This window comes from Balaenoptera ricei, chromosome 17 (genome assembly GCF_028023285.1).
Source record: "Balaenoptera ricei isolate mBalRic1 chromosome 17, mBalRic1.hap2, whole genome shotgun sequence".
NCBI lineage: Eukaryota > Metazoa > Chordata > Mammalia > Artiodactyla > Balaenopteridae > Balaenoptera > Balaenoptera ricei.
Genome location: NC_082655.1, coordinates 82026848 through 82048360, shown reverse-complemented (window position 1 = coordinate 82048360; position 21513 = coordinate 82026848). Strand labels below are relative to the sequence as shown.

The 21513-nt window shown below is 49.0% G+C and overlaps 1 long non-coding RNA gene across 1 annotated transcript; it reads right to left on the bottom strand.

Annotated features, from left to right (window-relative positions):
• Nucleotides 1-1322: 1322 nt before the first annotated feature.
• Nucleotides 1323-6422, bottom strand: LOC132351968 (uncharacterized). The gene is made up of 3 exons (XR_009498552.1): nt 6058-6422; nt 1772-1946; nt 1323-1543 (listed from the first exon to the last, which is right to left on the bottom strand). It is a non-coding gene; the product is annotated as an uncharacterized LOC132351968 (long non-coding RNA).
• Between the last annotated feature and the right edge of the window lie 15091 nt (nt 6423-21513).

The window sequence follows — 21513 nt, the reverse complement described above, 5'->3', positions numbered from 1 at the left end:
GTTGACTACTTCCCCTCCCTCGCTCGTCTTTCCACTTTCGCATTAGCGTCCCTCTTGCCACTCTCCAAGCCCCAAGCTTTGAACTTTGCCATCGAATTACTCCACTTCCTGTGACTCCTCTGGTCATGCAGCTCCGGTCCTGGAAGACTTTACAGCCTGGACCATCGTTCCTCCTTCTCCGTCCACAGCGCTGGCCGTTCCTGCCGGCTTCAGGGGCCACACAGGTGCCGACTCGCTGTTGGGCCTCCCAGGTCCCCCGTGATCCTGCGTCCAGGCCACCTGCCGGGACACCCCCTCACCCAGGTCTTGTCACCCCTCTCCCCGTGCTCCCATCTGACTGTCTCCCCAGCACATGCTGCCCAAGATTCCCCAGCCTGGGAGTTCTGTGACCCCCGGGACCCGAACGCCAGGGACCCTGTGGTCCCTTACTGCAGCCCACCTTCCGCACGTCCTCTCCTCCTTCCTGCCCGCTTGAGCTGCGGGGCCACCACCATCACTCCTCCTCCTGCAGCTCACCCCCTGTCCTCCTCCCACCGGCGTGCCCCCTTTGGCCAGAGCCCAAGCCCGTGCCCAGCCGGCACCGGGCACCGAGCGTGGCAGCCATCACATTAGGGGGTTCGTACTGACAAGAAATCAGATCGCGTTTCTCCAGATGAAGGTTTTACGCCTTTTCCTCTTTCTTCAAATTGTCACCCCTCATTCTCAGCTGATGGCTTCGTTTTCTTGTTCACTGAGCAGAGAAGACGTCCACTTGCTTCCACCCCTGTGTCCACCAAGCTGCCTGTTCCCTCCGGCCTCTGGTTACCGGGGGTGACCCTCCTGAGCGACAATAACCCTTCGGTCCCCACCCCTCCAACCCCCACCCCCACCTCCGGACTCTCTGCTCACACGGTTTGACCTCTGCGGCCGTGGTCTTCTCACGTTACCTGAGTTTGCTCTGGTTGAGGTCCTCACCCCCCGGTGTCCCCGTCCCCAGGGCTCTGGCGGGACCGCGGCTCCCAGGCCCTGCCCCTCGGGGCCGACGGGCCGGCCCCCCCATCTGTTTTCTACCTCTTCATCTTCCACCAGCCCCTCCAGCTCATCGCAGTGCGGGTTTGGTCACAAACAATTCAGAAAGTGGTGTCCCCTTGGATGCCGAATAGATCCAAAAAGAGGCTTTATAAAATACTCATTAAAAAGTAGTGCCTGCCCCCATTTCACACACAGTCCGTTGACCACACCCAGGATCTGTTAACTCGTGTGTCTAGTCGTCACGGGTGCAAAGTTGTCATTTTGAAAGTCCCTGGAAAATGGTATTTTATATGGTTTATTATAATCCCAGAAATACTTATGCTCTAAAATAACAGGCCTACACTATCTAAAAAATTGCCTTATTGCACCTATAGCCAGTGCTTGGAAATCACTTAGAATTCCTGAAGTGATTTTAATGATTAACCTCGCAGTATCTGTGATGCACATTTGCTGTGATCGTTTGATTTCAAAGCTGGGAAAGGAGCGGCCTCAGGAGGATTCAACGCTGCCTCTGTTCTTCAGGTGGCCTTTCCTGAAAGTGAGAATGACTGATTTTATGTCATGCAGGGTACAAGTTACCAGAGAGTAAAGAAAATGCTACTATGAGCATAAATGTCATTAAGCATAGTGGCCATAGTGTGTTTATTGTGTGCAGGCCACTTTACATACATCTCTAATTCTTATAATTACTGTGCAAAAATAGTCATTTTTATGCTTAGTAAACAAATTCCGAAACAAGGTTTTGGGGAGAGTCAGTTACCTGTACAACAGCTAACAAGTGTTCAGACCGCAGCTCCAGCCCGTGCGTTTCTGACTCACTCCTGCTGGTCCACACCCCAGCCGGCTCCTCCTTCCCTTCCTTCTTCTCTCCCCTCCTTTCGCTGGCCGTTCTCTGTATACATCGGAGATCTCTATATTAACGTAACACTTAGGACCTGAATACACAGAAAGAGTTCATATGTCTCAGCTCTGAGCGATGGACGTTTTCATATCTTTTAGTTAATTTACTTAAAACGTAGTAATTCACCAGCAGTTTACGGAATTTGTTTTCTATTTAAAGAATGTTGCCTAAGAAATAAAGGAGATGGAGTCTAATGCTGAACTATGACAATTCTAAAGTTCTTGTGTAATCACAGTACATTACAACCATTCGAGACCTGACAATTCATGTTGAACTATCCTTTCCAGCAAATCAACCAATCAATCAGCCAAAATCTACTGAATTGCTGATGTGATCCAAACACCATGTCAGACTCTTGGGATAAAAAATGACGAATACAGTTTTTCACTTTATCTCTCAATGAATCCTCACTCTAGTAGAGGACACACATGAAAAATAATAATGTCATTAAAATATCCACGTTAAAAAAAGGATAAAGTACGGTGGTGGCTCAAAGAGGATCCCAGGAGGACAAGAAGAGGCGTGACAGGGTCCAGGGAGACCAGCTGTGGAGGGGAGGGCGCCAGCCCCGCGGGATGAAGGGGGCGGAGAGGCGGCGAGTGGACGGGGCCGGGGTGGGCCACGCACGGTGGGTGGGAGCAAGCCTGGTCCACGTCGATCGGGCTGGGGTGCCCCGCCTGGGGTGCCCCGCCCCGCCCCGCCTCGCCCCGCCTGTGACCAGAGGCAGCTTCCTCCTCGTGCTTTGGTTTCCTCATCTGTCAAGAGGGGGCTGTGAACAACTGCGCCCACCGCACAGGCCGACACAAAGATACGCGAGTATCTGTAACTCCCTTGGAAGAGGCGCATGGCACTTTGTGCAGAGAGCTTGGATTGAAAGGGTCTTGGCGGTCTGCAGAGGAGTGGCAGAGACTTTGTGGGCAGGGCACAAGCGCTCAGACTTGGACCTGGAAGGAAGGGGAGCCACGGAAGGGTTTATCTAGCGGGCTCAAGGCTCAGCCCTGCGTTTAGAAGACGGCGGGCCCGGGCGCTGGGAGTGGGTGTGGGCTGCCGGCCTTCCCAGTGCCCACCCGGAAGGCTGCGCCCATCGTTACTTAATTGAGAGTCTCCTCTTTTTGTAAATGCCCAAGTTTCCCCAAAATGGCCCGTTTAAAGGACGGCAGCCGTTTGGATGTGTGGACTTAAACGTAGTAGTCTTGTTACTTCAGCCACTTCGCATACCCGTGTGGTTTTATGCCTCTCTCTCAACATCTAGAAAGGAAAGCTTGCCCGAAGACATCATTTGCCCTATTAGAAACCTCCGCGGGCTTCAGAGTGTAGCAGAGAATTCAATCACTTCCACGCTGAGACAGTATAAGAACCTCTCTTTCATAGGGATGCATTTCAATGGAAAAATATATTCGTAAAGGAAAAGTTTGCTTCTTAAGTAAGTTACACTCGGGTTAGTTTTTAGTCAATTCTCAAACGAGTGTCCTGGTTCTTCTGGGTCTGTAAGCCCGAGTTGCTCTATGTCTTTCTTTTAACAGGGACCACTTTCAGAAAAAGTTTGGTATTACCTACAAAAAATGTCTCCCCTTTGCATATACACCCCACAGAAATGCATCCACACAGCAGCGAGAGATTTGTTCAAGAATATTCATAGCAACGGCGTTTGTAGTAGCTCCTGATTGGAAATAACTCAAGTCCGTTACAGCAAAATGGATATGTATTTTGTGGGATCTGCATGCAGTGAGGTCTAAAAAAGCACTGAAATAGAATGAGCAATAGCTACATTCAGGAGGGGGATGAATCACAAACTGAATGTTGAAATAAGGAAGGCAGACACACACCAGAGAATAGATACAGTATGATTCTATTTATATAAAGTAACAAACCAGGCAAACAAACTGGTGTTATAAATCTGCATTGCGGTTACTTTTCGTGAGAAGGGAGGTCGTCATGATTGGGCAAATCACAGCGGGAGTTTCTGGGCTCCTCGCTCTGCTCGGGGTCTGGATCTAGGCAGTGGTCATGTGGATTTTCACTCTGTCCTCCCCTCTGACTCTGTCTCTCTCTGTGTCTCCCTCCACCTTCACCCCCATCCCCACCCCGGTCCCCATCTCCATCTCCATATCTTATCTACATCTTTATCTATATCTGTATCTGTATCCATATCTATATCTGTGTTTTCACTCTTCTGTGCTTTATTTCAACATGTTTTTTAAGGATAACATTCTAGTGATTTTATGCACATTTTTTAAGATTGTGAAAATGAAACCTGCATACACAGTGTTAGAAGATTAGAAAAAAGTCATAATCACTGAGCTCAAAGAATATTTTAACTTGATAGTTCAACATGAATTGTCAGGTCTCGAATGGTTGTAACGTACTGTAATTATACAAGAACTTTAGAATTGTCATAGTTCAGCATTAGACTTCATCTCCTTTATTTCTTAGGCAACATTCTTTAAATAGGAAACAAATTCCGTAAACTGCTGGTGACTTATTACATTTTAAGTAAATGAACTAAAAAATATGAAAACGTCCATCGCTCAGAGCTGAGACATATGAACTCTTTCTGTGTATGCAGGTCCTAAGTGTTAAGTTAATAGAGATCTCCGGTGTATACAGTGGCACATGGACGTCTATGATGTGTACACTGTGGTGACAAGGGTTTGCGTTGCTCAGGTCACAATTACATCAAAGTTGCCCGCCCATCACAAGTTTTGGGCTAGTCTTATACCGTTTGTAGTCTAAGCCAAATTAATCACATCTAGAAAGGATGAGAGGACTTGAATTTTGTGTGATCAGTTTTACACACACACACACACACACACACACACACACACACACACACACAGAGGAAAATCATCTCCAAATAAATGTACACGTGATTTAAACACGAGCGTTTGTCCAGGCATGAAAAGATTTAGGCTGTGGCATAGATAAAAAACCCATAAAGTTTCTATCCAATCCATGTTTTAAAATGCAGGCTTCACTATAAAGAGCGTTTGTCTCCTAAACGGATTTGGTTTGCTCGAGAGTTCTCAGAGTGCCACATCTGGACCACTTTTGGTGTTACTGATCTTTTTTATAGCCATTTTGAGAGATGGAGAATAGTATCTCACTGAGTGGTTAGTTTTGTGCTTTTATTTTTTAAACATGTATTATGGAAATTTTTAAGCATACACTAAAGTAGAGAAAACAGTATAATGAACCCGATTTTCCCAGCATGCAGCTTCAACGATTTTCAATATGTTGCCCATTTTATTTCCTGTGTGCCCCCTCCTCTTCGCCTGCCCGGGTGGCTGTCCCAGACCTCAGGAACGCCACCCTTGAGCTCCGGCATACGAGGCACCCTGTGCTGGCGGCTGCTTCTACCTTATCTCCTGAGTAATCCACTACGTGTTCTGTGAAAATGCTCCAACACGAACTTCAGACCTCTATGCATTTGTAGGAAAATACAAATCAAGGAACTTTAGAAACCTCCCAAAATATTGATTCTTAAATTTTTTTTTCACATTAATAGAACGTGTTTCTGGATTTTTGCTTGGTAACTTGGTTGCTAAGTTCAGCATGCCATTTGCAATGGTCTTCACACAGAGTTGATAGATTTTAAAAACTGACTCTTTTTTTCTAGGATAAAAGTGAATGATGCACATTTTACAGCATGGAAATAACAAATTACCCATGGCTCCCTTTGGAAATATCCAGTGTTCACTCTTTATTATGTTTCCCTTCAGTTTTTTCTGTGAATGCATTTTACATAGTTAAGATCAGACTTCGTGTTCTAATATTTTTCAAAACTTGGATAATACCCAAGTTCTCCCTTTTAAAGGAAAAATGTGAGCAACCCACGGTGTGCAGAGCCCCCAACCCGGGGACCTAACCCTAATTACTTAAAAAACTAATTTGAGAGTAATTTACTTTAGAAACTAAATTTTTACCCTATGAATGTATCTTTCAAGTCAAAATTTCACTACGACAAAGAAGTTTTTATAACGGCGAGCATATGTTTTTAGACTATAATCAGAAGTGAACTTCACTGCAAGGTCCCGGGATCAGCCAGGCGCACTTTGGAAGACACTGGACGAGCCGCCATCTAACTCATCACAGATGATTAAACTTTATCTCCACCTTGAACCTGACCTCCTCAAGTAAACTCTTACCCAGGCAGAAAACACGGCAAAGTGCCCTGTCCCGGGGCCGGGGGGGTCAGTGGAGGACCACGCCAGGAGGTGATGCCCCGCTGGGTCGTGGAGGGGCGGGGCCGCCGGTCGGGAAAGGCCGGTGGTGGACCAGGCTGGCCGAGGTCAGCTCCTGGGACGGGCGCCATCAGACAGCCCGGGCGCGGGGCGAGGTGGGGCTGGGCACCCGCTGGCAGGCGAGGCGTCCTGCACTTTCCTCTGAGCAGACGCAGCGGCTGACGAGCTTCGGGAGAGCGTGGTGGCACCCAGCAGGCGTGGTGAGGGCGCTCCCCCCAGAGACCTGCCACGCCCGGCCCGGCCTGGTGGGCGGCTGGAGTCGCACCCGCCCCGGGGCGTCCGCGGCGCTCCGCGCAGGCGCAGCAGCAGGGCCGGGCCGGGCCGGGCCGGGGCGGGGCCCGCGCGCCTCCTTCCCAGCCGCTGCCCCGAGCGAGGGGCGGAGCCGCGTGAGCTCGCGAGAACTCAGGCTCGCGGTAGCCTCCGCGGTGAGGAAGCTCTGGGCCCCGAGGCGAGAGCCCCGCGCAGCGTGGGGCTGCGGCTGGGGCTGCGGCTGCGGCGGGCAGGGCGGTCCTCCCCGGTGGGTGGGTCACTGGTCACTCCGGCTCAAGCACACGGCCGCTGTAGTGGGGGAGGCAACGCGCGGGCCTGAAGAACGAGCAGCTGGCTTCGCACAAGGCCTCCCGCGTCGCGGCCGCCCCTGGGCCCTTGCTGTCGGGGGCCGCCGTCTGGCACGTGCTGGAGCCGGGCTGCACCGCTCCTGGGGACAGAAGCCCTAGTTTGAACGAGCAGCGCATTCCTCACCATTTTCAAGGTTGTGTGCCTCTGAAGACTTTGAAAGGACCCTCCGTTGGGTGACGGGGGTGACTCGGTGTAAACGCCGCGCCGGGCTCAGCAGTGTGGCCGCATCTTCCCGGGCCGTCCTCCTGATGGCGTCAAAGCAGAGCCGGGAACAGCGTGGCCGTTGGGAACGGGCCTGCCTCGGGCCCCGGGCCGCCCGGCGGGAGGACACCGGCTGTCCCGGGGCGGGGGTCTCGTTGGTTCCGCGTGCCGCTCAGCAGAGCTCCCGTCCGTCCGCAGGCCTCGGTGGGGGGCCTCCTACCCCACCGAGCACCCCAGCTCTGTGGGCCCGACCTGGGATGATGGCCGTCCCCACAGCGAGGTTGTAAAGGGGCACAGCCACCGTGGAAAACAGCGCGGGGCGCCTCAGGCGTTACGAACAGGCCTCCCACGCCGTCCAGCAGCTCCAGGCCTGGGCGCATGCGCAGAGGAGACGAACCCTCTCCCTCAGAAAGTGTGTCTGCCGCCCCCAGTGTTCCCAACAGCCTGTGTGGAAATACCTGTGTCCGCTGGCGGATGCATGGGCACAGAAGGGGTGGTATATACATCATGGAATATTCTCAGCCATGCAAAGGATGAATGAGCACAGAAGGGGTGGTATATATATTTCATGGAATATTTTCAGCCATGTAAGGGAAGGAAACCTTGTCATCTGTGATAGCATAGAAGAAACTTGAGGACATTATGCTCAGTGAAATAAGTCAGAGAAAGACAAATACCTACAATCTCACTTATATGTGGAATCTAAACAAAACAAAGCCAATAAAACACCAAACTCATAGAAAAAGAGATCAGACTTGTGGTCACCAGAGGTAGGGGGTGGAAGGAGGGGGGTTGGATGAAGGTGGTGAAAAGGCACAAACTTCCAGTTATAAGATTAAAAAGTTCTAGGGAAGTGATGTCCAGCATGATAAACAGAATTAACACTGCTCTGTGTTATATACGAAAGTTGAAAAGAGGGTAGATCCCAAGAGTCCTCATCACAAGGAGAAAGTATTTTTCCTCTTTTCTTCTTTCCTTTGTATTGTATCTATATGAGGCGAAGGATGTTAGCTAACCCTACTGTGATCATTTCACAACGTGTGTGAATCAAACCATCAGCCTGAATGCCTTAAGCGTATACTGAACGTATACAGTAATGGACGTCAGTTATTTCTCAATGAAACAGTAAAAAGGGCTGCTGTGTTGTAAAGCTCTGCAGCCACACGTGGTGCTAACGTGGCAGGGATGCTGGAGCCGAGGGAGGGGCCGAGACACTCCCCTCCCTCCGCCCCCCCCCCCATCGTTTCCACCTCCCACTGAGAGGCATGAGGGAAAGGAGCACATGGGCCCCAGTGTAGCCAAGTGCAGATTCACATGGGACCGGGACCAGGGAGCCTCTGCGGACGTGGATCTACAGTCAGACGTCCCTCTGCAAAGACGTGTCCCAAAAACAGTCATGTCACGGGTGCAAACGCACTGACCCCTCATCAGCCCATCACCTTGTTCTTGCTTCTTGTCAGTGAAGAGGTTCATTGAGATGTGTAATTCAACATCAGATGCAAAGATAAGGCATAAGGACAAGCCCACTAACTTTTGGGCTCTGCAAACTAAGGAAGATCATTTCTAAATAGTAATCTTACCACTATTTATATTAAAAAAAGCGCATTCTAAAGAATAAAGGCAGCTACGCACTGGATAATCTTTCCGTTAGGTAAACAGTGTATTAAATTTAGGGTGAAGATATCAGGATGGACATGCAGTCTGCTTCTGTAGAAAACGAAGGTAGAACACATCTTTTTAACGAGTTGCAGACAAATTCGGTTGTTACGATATTGCACTTTGATGGTGCTGCTGCTTTGTAGGGTTATGAGTTGATCCATGTCACATGTGACTCCATGTAGAAAGTGACCTGTGCAAACAGGCTTCCAAGGGGCCGGGTGTAGCTCCGTTCAGTGTCCTGCCATCCGTATTCTGTGCAGAGCTCGCTCTGAAGGCGATCAATGGAATGCAGGACAGCCTCCGAGCCTAGATGCCTGGTGAGAACCGTGCTGGTTGAAAGTTTAGGAAGTTACTGAAGGGTTTTCTCAGAATTAGAATGTGGACAGGAGGAGGGGATAAGGTGAAGAGGAGAGATTTACCTCTGAGGTTGTGTTCTGCCCTCCTTGGGGTCACTGTGTTCCCAGGCGCTGCCTCAAAGCAGCTTTAACATGGTCCCACATCAGCCTGTTACCCTCAGGGCACCTTTCAAAGTGAGAGTCACAAAGGAGATGTCCCACCTGCGTTCGGTTCACAGAGACCGCAGCCAGTTGGCCAGTTTGATTCCATAACTAACAATTTCCTAGAAAAAAAAAGAGCCACGTTAGTATGTAAGAACAGTTGTCCTATAAAAACACTGATGGCAACAGGAATCTTCGGAAAGCAAATGTTAATTCTCTCAGAGTAGTAATTGCAGGGGTTTGTGCATCATTCACTTATTAGGTTTAGAAAAGTATCTCCCAGGAGGGATGAATACCCAACAGGGGCTGGAAACTCCCTACGGCACTTAAGTCTGGGGCTATGATGGAAAAGCCCGTGAAGGTCTTTTTGCTTTTACAACTAGGATTTTAGCAGGTTATCTCTGGCTCAGTCTTTTTTTTTTTTTTTTTTTTTTTTTTTAAACATCTTTATTGAAGTATAATTGCCTTACAATAGTGTGTTAGCTTCTGCTTTATAACAAAGTGAATCAGTTATACATATACAATATGTTCCCATTTCTCTTCCCTCTTGCATCTCCCTCCCTCCCACCCTCCCCATCCCACCCCTCTAGGTGGTCACAAAGCACCGAGCTGATCTCCCTGTGCTATGCGGCTACTTCCCACTAGCTATCTATTTTACATTTGGTAGTGTATATATGTCCATGACACTCTCTTACCCTGTCACATCTCACCCCACCCCCTCCCCATATCCTCAAGTCCATTCTCTAGTAGGTCTGTGTCTTTATTCCCGTCTTGCCACTAGGTTCTTCATGGCCTTTTTTTTTTTTTTTTTTCCTTAGATTCCGTATATATGTGTTAGCATACTGTATTTGTTTTTCTCTTTCTGACTTACTTCACTCTGTATGACAGACTCTAACTCCATCCACCTCATTACAAATACCTCCATTTCATTTCTTTTTATGGCTGAGTAATATTCCATTGTATATATGTGCCACATCTTCTTTATCCATTCATCTGTCGATGGACATTTAGGTTGCTTCCAGGTCCTGGCTATTGTAAATAGAGCTGCAATGAACATTGTGGTACATGACACTTTTTGACCTATGGTTTTCTCAGGGTATATGCCCAGTAGTGGGATTGCTGGGTCGTATGGTAGTTCTATTTGTAGTTTTTTAAGGAACCTCCATACTGTTCTCCATAGTGGCTGTATCAATTTACATTCCCACCAACAGTGCAAGAGTGTTCCCTTTCCTCCACACCCTCTCCAGCATTTATTGTTTCTAGATTTTTTTAGAGTGTAAAAAAATATTTCTCAAGTGAATCTAAGTATCTACCAATCTATTTCTAGTTCTAAAATGTTATCAAATTTTTATAGATGCATAGATACAGTTAAATTATTTCTTTGTCTTTTACCATCTAACAGATGAAAGCCTGATGTGAAAAGAGGAGGTTAAGTAAGGCTTCTCCATCTGCATATGAAGACTAGCCTTGGCACGAAATTCCTTTCCCTTTAAAAGTTTCCTGGGGCAGGTCTCTCCTCCCTCCAGCTTTGTGTGGCCAGGCGGGCAGGAGCTAGGAGACCACAGGCAGGTGGCAGTTCACTCCTGTCTTTGGTGGCATCCCAAGCCCCACAGGGTGCAGGGGTCCAGGAAAAAATGTAAAACCAGCCACCCAAGTCGAATGGAAAATTTCAGGAGGGTAGAAAACCATCAGGATGTGGACAGTCGATGGCTGAGGTGATGGCTCAGAATGACCTTTCGGTTTACCTGTTTACCCAAAGCATTTTACTCATTCCTTAAGAAAAAGAAGAAAAAGGAAAACTCACAAGAAAAAAAAAAACCAGTTGTTGATCTATTTGACAGACTGGATAGAGTATCAATTTGTTTAATTTACATCCATAGATTTAACACGACCTGTGTGAGCCGTGTGACACAATCTCGAAAGTTTCTTTTTTCCACTCCTTGTTCTTTGTGTCCTTTCTCAGAAATCATTAAAGTACCCATATTTACAAGGAAGTGGAAGCCATTATAGAACTAGAAATTGACTGGAGGGTAAATATTCAGATTCATTTGAGAAATATTAGTTCCCAGCGAGGAAGAGACGCCCATCATTCAGTTGCTGTGCTCTGTCATTCTGCTGAGGGATGCAGGCGGTGATGGCAGGATGTCAGCAGAGCTTCTGTGTTGGATTCTTGGGCTGCAGAGAGCGCCCGGTTACCGGCATTTACTCTTACTGACCTCATCGCTGGAAACGACCCAACGTAAACGTACATGGGTTACTCACATCCCTCCCCTCCCCCAGCCTCACGTGGGCCCCGAGTTACTATCCCTCCTCCCCACCTTCCCAGCACCCCTCCTCCTGCAGGCAGTGGTCAGACAGGTCAGGGGTTGTTCTCCCTGAGGTCTTTCCCCGGGAAGCGCAGGGGCCGGCAGCCTACAGGACATCTCATCTGGCAGTGACCGTGACCCAGAGAGGCCGCGGGGTGTCCAGATCTCTGGTGTAAGAACTCCTGTCCAATACAGTAAAGAAACCACGAGAAGATTCAGTCTACAGCATCGACGGGCCTGGGACCAGAGGAGTCTTTGAGAAGCATCTGAAGATGCCTACTTTCTGGAGCACAGTTTGTGGGCCAGGAGGTGGTGTCAGTCTTGCCCCATGAACTCCAGGGGAGCGTCTGAAAAGAAGGGCAGGAAGCATCCGGGCCCATTTCAAGGAGAGTCTTTCTCACTTGTTTCTCACACAGCTGGCTCTTCAATGACTAAGCTTTTCTTTGAAGAAAGGTTTCCTTGACCAAAAAAAAAAAAAAAGATTCTAGAAATATTTGTGGATGCTCGGGACTGAATCTCAATGTCAGCTATTTTTTCCCCCTGGCTTTGCTGCTCCTCAGACTTTCTTATGGTATTTTTGGAATGAAACCACAGATTCAGACTCCAGTGTGAAATCTCAAAGCCAAAATCGTCTGATATTTTTTCCCACAAGTGCGTTAGAACCACAGCAAATGAAAGGACTTCTCTTGGCAGGAGATGACCGAGGTAGTGGGACAGAATGTGAGGAGGATGAAGGTAGCTCGATGCCCCAGGGAGTTTGTTAGCTGGGCACCAGGCTGTCCTGGGCAGAGCGTGGGGTCCTGAATCCCCTGCGAGGGGCACCTGCAGGCGCAGGAGCTGCGGTTCTGTGAAAATGCATTGCTGTCTCCCTATAAGGAGGACGCATGGAAAGCTGTGATTTTTAATCACAGGCCCAAGAAGACAAACAATCAAGTGTGAAATTAGAACACCAGCCTAAAACCTTGTGTTGATACTGCATTATTCTAAATGTGCAGACCACATACATGCATTATTAGGCATAGGTCTAAATTATTATTTGAATTTAGCAAAGGAAAACCAACAACGGCTGGTCAGTGTGCCTGCCCGGGGCCCCTGCCTGCCCTGGTCCTCACCGTTCTCCCGGCCTGAGTTACCCCGGAAGCCCACCCACTGGGCCTGGTGGGAGGGGTAGTTAAGAGAACTCCTGGTAGAATGCTACAAAATCTATTTTTTTCTTTATTTTTCCTTAAAAAGTTTTTTTTTCTTCTTTAGTTCCTTTCTCTGTAACTTGCTCTGGGCAAAATCCTCTCGTCAGACTGTGGGATACATTCAAAATGAGCAGCAGAAATGACAACTTATCTTTATTTCAACATGGAAATGTGGTTTCTCCAGATGTTTCTAATGTTCCAAATAGGGATTTTCAAAGACTGAACGTTGCATCAAGGCTGCCAGCCTGAGAGACTCTACACAGTGATGGCGCTTCTGCAACACACACACACATACACACACACATGCACACACAAACACATGCACACACACACGCGCGCACACATACATGCACACACACGCACTCACACATACATATGTGCACGCACATGCACACGTGCGCACACACACACATGTACATGCCCCAGAAATGTAGATAGGAACTTAAATCTGTGAGCAAGTAGAGATGATTTGAGGAAGACACACCTTTTCTTCCTGGATGTAGTCCGACACAGACACTGAGCAGCTGCATTTTTTGAAGAACCATTAAGTGCACGAAAGAGCCTTAAACAATCCAGAGCATGTAGTGGTGGGTGAATCATCCCGAAAGCTGGTTTCCAAGACCACAGAAGGCAGGGGGACAAGCTGGGAGAGGTGTAGAGAGCCTGCAGCACACCATAGGAAAGTCCCATCTGTGGTCCCGCCCCCGCATGTACAGGGGAAGGAAAAGATGGCAAGAGGGAAAGGCTGGAGACAGGGAGATAGAGCAGGCACACGGGGTTGGAAACATGGCTTTACTTAGAGTCGTTTGTCGTTGTTTAATCATGATGAACTTTTCTGCCAGGGGCAGACCTGGAAACGGTGACCAGAGCGTGAGGGTTTGAAAAATGCACTGAGGTCGTGACAGTTGGCTTCCCTGCCCCACGGGAGACAGCTGCCGATCGTACATCGATGTTCATCTGTGATCTGTGCTGCTTTGGCTTTAAGTTGTCTTAGAATACCTTCAGGGCTTACAATGAGAAGCTAAGCTATTCTCACAATCGCCACATCACGGCTACCTTGGGATAAAATAGTCCTCCATTCAGTAAAAACTTTCTGCTCATCTATTTGGCCCCAGGAACATGCGGGGTGTTGGGAGGTAAAAATGTGGTCCCAGTGTCGACCCTTAAAGATTTCACAGTCCAGTGAGGAGATGGGCACAGAGGCAAACAACTGTCACGTGAATTGTGTGCGGTGTGCCGTGGGGATAAGAACCCCGTGCAGGTCTGGGAAAGTCAGAGGAAGCTCTTTGGAAGAGGAGGCAGTTGAAGTGGGTTCCAAGAACATGTGGGAATGAGCCAGATGGACACAAGGTAGGAGGGGGACCAGCGGCAGGAGGTACAGGACGTTCCAGAGTTTAGTCTGTTTAGGAAACTATAGGAAACTGTTCAGTATTTCTGGAGCACACAAATTTAACATCAATCATTTATTTATTGAGCAATCAATAAAAGCTTATGGGTTTGAGTAGTATCTTATGTTCAGAAGTTGCCTTTGGTGTCACGTGCTGAGGAAAGTTTTTCATTTTCATGACTGTATTTTGCTATATCAGAGGCAGATAGAGAGCCTTCTCTGCCATCCTTTCCCCTGGTTAAAGAGCAGGGTGGGCTCTTTCCATGAGAGCACGGCAAAGACATGATTGCTCATTCAATGAACTCATGTTTCCCCTGGAGTCGGGCCAGTGGGCCAGAATTGCTCTCATATTAACTTTTCCTCATTCATGAGGATGGAGCCTAAAGCCACAGCCGTATCAGATAGTCCCAGCTAGAGAGGTCCAGGTTTGGATCAGAATTACTTGAATGTCCCGACATGATCCCCAAGTAGACAGTTTCTGGATTTTCTAAGATTCACTGATCTTGGGGTATGAATAGCTGGGACACGAATAGCCCACCAGGAAACAAATTATCCAATATGGCTGATGAATTGGCCATGGTGTTTCTGTGGCAGAAATGTCAGTTTCCTGGGATCTCTTCATATATATTTAGTGAGAGGTATTTGTGGCGGCATATGAATTAAACAGCAACTCATCACTCCTTCATGGTCTTCTGAGCATCTACTTATTACTTGACAAAATATAATGTTGTGATTACTAGATATAAAAAGCTCGTTTGGCCAATAAGAAACAGTATTGACATGTTGATATGGTTTACTGAGCCTTTCTTTTAGCTAATGTCTTCTACAGATTCATCTGGGGTTTGGATCCCACTGTGTTTGGTGGGATTCATGGTTGATAATGTTGAGCGTTGGCTAATCTCAATGTAAAAGCCATGAATAGTTTTATTTTTTATTTTTTTAAAGATTTATTTTATTCAGGTATAGTTGATTTACAATATTGTGTTAATTTCTACTGTACAGCAAAGTGATTCCGTTATACATATATATACATTCTATTCCATATTCTTTTCTTTATTTTTAACTTGTTATGGGAAAGAGAGTAAAACAGGGACCTGAACAGGTACAAGTCACATTGTTTCTTCTTTTGTGAACGATAAGGATTGGAGGATGGCTCTTCACTGGATTAACCAGGTTGGCTTTTAGGAAAAAGCCAAAATGGACACCAAGGAGCATAGTATGTCAAACTCCAAGTAGGTTTGCTGCCAATGGTCGGCTCAGCTGCGCTGGTGAAGGGTGTGCTTGGCTTGGGAGGAGCTCGGAGTAAAGCCCGTGGCCCGCGGGGCCTGTCAACCATCTCCGGAAAGCAAGCGGGCCAGCCCCCAGCCCTGCCTTCTCCTGGTTGGGGTTTTCTGGCGCCTGAAATGAGTAAGGACTTTCTGAAGATGGAGTCACCTTCGGTGCCATGGCAACCGCACATGTGCGTCACTTCCAACCAAAGTGTCAGTATGTTCTGGTAACTCACTGCCCTTGTGCGGCGTCCAGCAAAGGTGGGGGAGGGTTGTCAGGTGGAATTCACACATTCGTGAAAACAATAAGTGAGAAACCCATTTCTAATCTTCCTTTTCAAATCTGCTTCAAAATACTTCTCTCCTGCACATCATTTTAATCCTCCTGATTGAATGACAATGACTTTGGTTTTAAAAATCACTTTATCTTTGATATAGACCCAGATAACAGGTAAAGCGCATGGAGAGAAAACACAACAGGAAGAGTCAAACTCGGTCACAGTGTTCTGTCCTTTGATTTTCCAAAGTGTTTCTTTCTTTCCTGTTTGCAGAAGTCATCTATTCTCATATATAAGTGTGCACGTTATATAAAGGCATTATACAGGAGGTGAAAAGTTTCAAAGTTCTTGCCAAGCTCATTGGATGAAGAGCTTTTTGTATGTTTTTGTGGTTTGCAAGTCTGAGAAACATCATGTTGACTTCTCAGCTTCTGGCGTTATTGTGGGTGGGACTTCGAGGCTGGTGGGCCACTAGCTATAGACTCTGATCCGTGACGATAACAGGGTAGGTGCTCTGATCACACCCCTCTAAGGTGACTTTATTAACAGTGACAAGAGCAGGTGAGAAAGGCTGATGAAGAGGGAGGAGTGTCTCTCTCTAACAGACCCAGAGAGAATCACGTTCTCCTTGACTTTCTTCTTCAAGTTCAACTCGAAGAAAAAAATGTGCTAAATCCGCTGTGCGCTCCTTACCCACCCGGACTCAGGAACAGTCCACGCTGCAGCGGGGGTCTGGGCACGGCTCGCCCGCCTCAGGCCACATGTGGAGCCTGGACAGCCGGGCCCAGAGCCCCGGGAGCCCCACTGCGCTCTGTGCTGGGACCACAGACCAGAGCGGCCTCGATTACGACGGGGCTGTGGCCGTCAGTTCTTTTTAAAAAGTCGTATCATTGATGTTTGTGTTGCCCGGCATCAATTTCCGGAGGACAAACGAAAATGCAGCCCCTTCCTCGTTTAAGATCTGAAATTGAAGAAAGAGAATGGCTGTCTTTAAAATGGATCAGGACACCTCCCTGGAAAGTCGCCTGGGCTGTTCCATGTTGGCAGGAGAGAGGCCCGAGCTGGCGTCCCTTGAGCAGGCTCCCGCCCTGGGTCTTGCCAGCACCCTAGCGGCAGCTCCACCCCGGAGGCCTCCAGATTTTCCTAAACTGTAAAAATCCAAAAGTTACAGTTTAGAATCGCCTTTTCTTCTAATTCTTTTTTATTGCTTGTTTATTGCCTCAGGAAAGCAGTAACACAAAAGATCCTTTTACATCTTTGATTTAAAACACAGAATCTAAGAGGGGCTTGTCTGGCTGGGTTCGTGGAGGGAAATCTGTGGCTGATCAGTGTTTATCCCACCAGTAAAAGCCCAATTATTCCAAACGAGTTCATTCATTGTAGCTTATAAACGCAAGAAAATGATTTAAAAATACTAATACATGGGAAAAAGATGCCTGGATTCTCACCCAGTTTAATTTTATAAGGAAATCTTTGCAGCTATCCTTTTCTTTCTCTTTCATTCGGTAAAATCGTGTTTATTGTGCAGGGAAGCCCCCCTCCCGCCCCTCCTCCCCTCCGAATTTTATACCGTATCTTTTCAGCTAAATTTCAAACTCTTTGAAAGCCGCTATGCTGTAAAGGAATTTATAAAGAATTTGGAATCATGCAGAACAGGCGTGTGCTGTTTCCTTTTCAATTTTTTCGCTGGGAGGTCTTCTTCAATACCCCTTTCCATCAAGTGCCTAGTCCCTGGATCGCTTGGCGAATAGTAGGATGTAGTGAACGACAGTGAGGAAGAGAAGGATTCTGAACTCATGCACGAACTGCAGCAGCTGGGCCTCTGTCCCCCTCCCCTCCTGGGATCCTGCCCTCCTCAGAGGTGGTCCCAGACCACCTGTACCAGCCTCATCTGGGAGCCAGGGAGAAATGCAAGTTCTTGGGTCCCCTGCCAACCCTCTAATGCCGAACTCTGGGGGTGGGACCAGGAGTTTGTGTTTCCACCAACCTCTGGCTGATTCCGATGCTCTCTCAAATCTGGGAGCCACTAAGCAGCCTGTGCTCCCCCAACCCTGCCACGGCCCCTGGAGGTTCCTTCCGCTCTGTCCACCTCACCCCTGATGCTGGAGAGACACGGGCTGGGCCCCTCCGTCTGTCGGTCTTCAGGACACACGGAGGCTGGAAGGGCCTCTAGTCCCCCCGGGGCTATGGCAGATCCAGACATCACCCCCATTCCTGCTGCAGGAGATGGGAAGGGGGGCCGTGGTCAGCATGCTTCAGTGGGGGACCAGGTGTGCATTTTAGGCCTGGACTCAGCAGAATGCCTTTATCCACAGTGCGTATAACTTATGATTGCGACCAGGGCAGAGGAGCAAAGCCCGACGTGCACACGGGCCAAGCACAACCTGGAGAAGGGCAGAACCGCGCAGCTCCACGGGCGTGCTAACACTGAGGCGCCCTCTCTGCCTCTGCCCCTGGGTCAGCCCGCGGTGTCTGTCCCACCATCGGGGGGCAGACCTCCTAGCGACCAAGCAAAGCTCAGGTTAAGCAAGATGGGGCTGTCTGGACCCAACTGATGGCCACCTTGAAGAGGACGCCCACACTGGGCCAATGTAGCAGCTAGTGATGCTTTATGGCATTTTGCACGGTATCACCCCCCAAACCTGACATTGGTTCTTACCTATTTATTTAGGTAATTCCTGCTGAATTTGCCCTGGTATAACTCAAACCTTTACTTCATTTAGATGCTATAGTCTTAGGACGTGGTGATCTCCATTCTATGTTGTTTTGACAAATATGGTTTTAAAACAAGTTTACGCTATAAAATAAGAGAACCCAAGGTGATCAGTACATTGTCAATAATATGACATTTCTTCACCAAACAGTACTTAACATAAGAAATAGGGAATCCTTCATTACACATACAGCTGACCCTTGAACAACGTGGGCAGAGGTGAGGGGGTGCCAAACGCCCCACAGGTGAAAAATCTGTGTGTAACTTCACAGGTGGCCCCAGTATCTGTGGATTCAAGCAGCCGCAGATTGTACAGTGCTGTAGTGTTTAGTGAAAAATATCCACTTATAAATGGACCCGTACAGTTCAAACCCGTGTGATTCAAGGATCAACTGATTATTATTACACGTTATTCATTCCACAATACACTTAGGAAGTAAAACGATCCTCAATTTAATTATCTATCATCCTTTTATCGTATTTTGGATAAGTCTGGGTATTATGAAAGAAAAACATTTAAGAGAGGAAAGAGTTACTTGTCATCAGTTCAGAGAAAATAATTTTCTCCTAAGAATGCCTATTTGCAATTTTACATAAATATTAATAAGTAATACAGAATTAACTTAAAATGACATAGTAAAGGTAACTAGAGAAAACTAGGGGAAAAAAATCCATCAACTAATTTCCACTTGGCAGAAAGTCAAATACTTTTAAAAGATACCAGGTAATCAGGCAGGAAAAGCCTCTGCAGCTGCTCCCCGAGGTGGCCACGGGCATCCCGGGAGGGGGCCCAGGGGAGCTGCTGGGTGCCGAGGGAGCCCAGGCTGGACCACACCTTTCATTGGGGACCACCCCCAGGCCAGCCTTGCCAGTGTGGTTGCTTTTCTCCCTGTGGGGTGAAATCACATTTAGAAGCCTGTCTGCAGAGAGCAGGGCCCAGCCTTGGGGTGTGGGTGGAAGTAGCTGGGGTGTGTTTCCGGGCCCAAAGGTGGATGAGGACCGGGCAGGTTGCAGCCGTAGTCAGAGAGGCAGAGCATCACGCACTGTGCAGATCAGGGGGCAGGTGGGTGGTGTGGGCAGGGCGGCCGGGAGGAGAGGCGCCGCTTCGGTGGACGTTGGCGGCGTCCTGCCTCTACCGCCCTCGGCTTGTGCGGGGAGCGGGCGTGCTCCTCGGGGTGAGCTTCCAGGATCAGCCTCGTGTCCATCACCTGGAAGCTGGCTCGAAACGCAGACTCTCAGGCCCGCTCCCGATCCCCCGCGGAGACCCAGGGGTGACCCCCAGCACACGGAGGTCGGACAGGTGGAGGCTCTGATGGACCTCGGGGCCTGCAGCTCCGCGAGATTGTGAGGCCCACGTGGTGGCCTCTTTCACCGTCTTTTCCGCCAGATCGAAATAAAAGCGCCACACGTCACAGGAGAGCGCTCACCCTCTACGCACCTGATGGTTCGCTCAGAAGCGCTATAATGACCATTCGCTGCCTTTGTTTTCACCTCATTTGAGTCTCTCCTTCCCACTTTTTAGAACCAGCTCTTGCCTCCTCCTGACTACGTAGGGGCAGAAATCCTTCCCTGGGGGGGCGGGTGTGGGGAGGTGAGGTCCAGCCCAGAGTAAACCCCTGGAGAAACTCATCCATCCTTCCCTGCCATCCTAACTGTCCCTCGGCCGCCGTCTAAGAAAACTAGTTAGTGATAACTCACAAATTGTCTCTACAGACCATCTTGCCAAGCAACTGGCCGAGTGGATGATAAGCACGGGAGCCTAATTAAGCGAGGGAGCGCCCAGAACATACAAACGCACCGGCTCCTGCTGGCAGAAGACCTTCCACTCGCGGCTATAAATACCTCGGCAGCCCCTCTGGGGTCCCAGGACGGGGATGTGGTGCCATTTCCTCCGCTAAAGCGCTCATTGTCTGGGGCCTGGACGAGGGCCAGGGCGGAAGGGTTGCCATGCTCGCTGCTTTTGACGTGCACCCGCCCAGAGAGTAGCGATTACTTCCTGGAGGCCCGAGGGGCCGGCCCCTCGCTTTGCACATAGCTCCGGCCCTGCGCTCGTGGACACACGTTCACCCCTGAAAATTAAACCTGAGGGTTTCCCCTCCACCTGTGTCTGTCTCAGGTGGCGGAATGCTTCTGTTCTCCATCTGCCTCTGGTGAGAATATGAGAATGGGAGAAAAGCTGTCTCACTGGAGAATCTTGCTTCCCATGTTGGCAGAACACTCACTCTTAAGTGAATTTTGCTCACAGTGTTTCCCGTATCTAAACCAGGGACAACTCCTCGGACGTGGATCTTAGCCAGAGAAGCCTTAGACTTTTCACAATTATAACTGCCTCATTACCCCAGAGTGTCCACATTTTAGTGGTGAAAGAAATGGTGTTTGACTTGGAAGCCTTTCTCGTCTGGGGAGATAAAAGCCGGGGTGAGGAACGTGGGTGTACGAGGGAACGGCCGTGGCCTTCAGAAGATGAAGTGTTAACGGCCCAGGATGGAGGCCAGCTGCCTCTCAGCTCGGGCGAGAGAGGGAACGGGCTTGCGGGGCCCCAGGAGGGCGCAGGGGAGCCGTCGGGGAGCGGGTCCTGCCTGCGGCCCTGGAGGACAGGGGCCAGCGGGGCTTCTCAAACGGAGCCGGGAGACCGTTAGACGTGGTTGGGTAATTCCTGAATTACACCGGCTCCTAAAGGCAGCCCCGCACTGTTTAATCCGGGGGCCACATCATCTTGGTCTTCTCAGTGGCCTCTGCCGTGTGCCTGCGTCGTGGTGGCCGTGGCCTGGGTGGCCCAGCGGGCCCTCCCTCCCCACGAGCAGCGGAAGAAGCAGGCTCTTGGGAGCCAGAAGAATCTGGGTTTGGATTTCAGTTTAGCAGCTCAAGGCCTCTGCTACCCTGACTGCATTTTCCAAACTCTCTGAGTTCAGTCTCTTTACCCGTAAAAGACCAGCAGCACCGAGAAACCGTGGCCATTGGATGTGACCCAGGTGAGGTGACATCCAGCTGGTGTAGCTCAGTGCTGAGAATAGGATCATGGGCTTGACCTTGTGCTGTGTAAGGCCTGTCCGTGCCCGGCCCTCTCAGTCCTGAGCTGGGACACTAAGGATCCCGTCCTCCTGTACACGTTAGGGAACAGGGCACTGAGGAGTTTAGTAAGTTGCATAAGGACATAAAGCCGATAATACAAACATATATGTTGCTTTTAAAAGCTGGAGCTCTTCCTACTGTACCACCCTGCCTCATATTATAGGAAACAAATTC